This window comes from Aplysia californica, unplaced genomic scaffold, assembly GCF_000002075.1.
Source record: "Aplysia californica isolate F4 #8 unplaced genomic scaffold, AplCal3.0 scaffold01343, whole genome shotgun sequence".
NCBI lineage: Eukaryota > Metazoa > Mollusca > Gastropoda > Aplysiida > Aplysiidae > Aplysia > Aplysia californica.
The window spans coordinates 62,769-63,740 of record NW_004798613.1 but is presented as its reverse complement, the minus strand read 5'-3'; the positions used below and the strand labels follow the sequence as shown (position 1 = coordinate 63,740).

Below are 972 nucleotides of genomic sequence, written 5' to 3'. Positions count from 1 at the left end.
GAACATCTTTTGTCTTTTTATCCCCTTTTTCTTTTTTATGTTTGTTACTCTCTTGTAACACCTCTAATCTTCTGGCGCTCATATAACCTTATGCAGTCGCGAGCGCTGTAAAACCTCTACTGAAACTTTAAAATAAACACCCTCAGAGATATGCGAGGACGATGATGGTGGTAGTAGAATAATATTATAGAGGGGTGTCGTCTTTCTGTCTAAGTTTTCTGGGGATTTATTCACCTATGTGAGTACTTGGTGCATGGTAGTAGTTACTCATGGAGCTTATGTCAGCTTACATTGTGCTAAACTACATTGTTGGTGGCTCGGGTTTGGAGAGGACACTGGAGAGGACTTGTCTTAATCCTGTCGAATATGGACGTTATATTAAAAGTCTAGCGTGGGTGGTTGGCGGTTGCTCTGGTGTGGTTTGCTTCTTCTTTCCTATCAAACATCTATCGTCCTGATCTCCCCTTCTTCTTTTTTATGTTTGTTGCTCTCTTGTAACACCGCTAATCTTTTTCGCGCTCATATGACCTTATGCAGTTGCAAGCGCCGTAAAACCTCTACTAAAGCTAAAGAAGTCTAGCCACGCAAATAGTCTCGTAATGTTGCAGGGGCTTTGGAACCCGTACCATAGGAAAGTTCTGCTAAGTGGAATGGAAGTAGGCATCAGTTGCAATTCCTCTTCAAGAACACTGTGGTACTTGGGTTTGGGTTCTTGAGTGGGATGCCGCCTTTGGGGTTTTTTTGTTTGTTGGGACATCAAATGAGGTTAAAGAACAACTGAAATGTAATGATGACACTTTGCATCATGCTCGCTAAAAACTTTTTTTTTTTAGACTTTTCTTGTTTTTTTACTCAAACAAAAATAATCAAACACACGAAGCAAACTAAAAGATGTGTGTTGAATTCCAGCATGAGAAAGATTTTATTGTACCTTGTGTATGGCTAACACACACACGCGCGCGCGCGCGCGCA

At 41.2% G+C, this 972-nt stretch overlaps 1 protein-coding gene across 1 annotated transcript in view; it reads left to right on the top strand.

Annotated features, from left to right (window-relative positions):
• The window catches only part of LOC101864355 (dihydrolipoyllysine-residue succinyltransferase component of 2-oxoglutarate dehydrogenase complex, mitochondrial), a gene marked incomplete at its 5' end in the record, with an annotated part of 25,863 nt that overhangs the window by 14,629 nt on the left and 10,262 nt on the right, over positions 1-972 (top strand).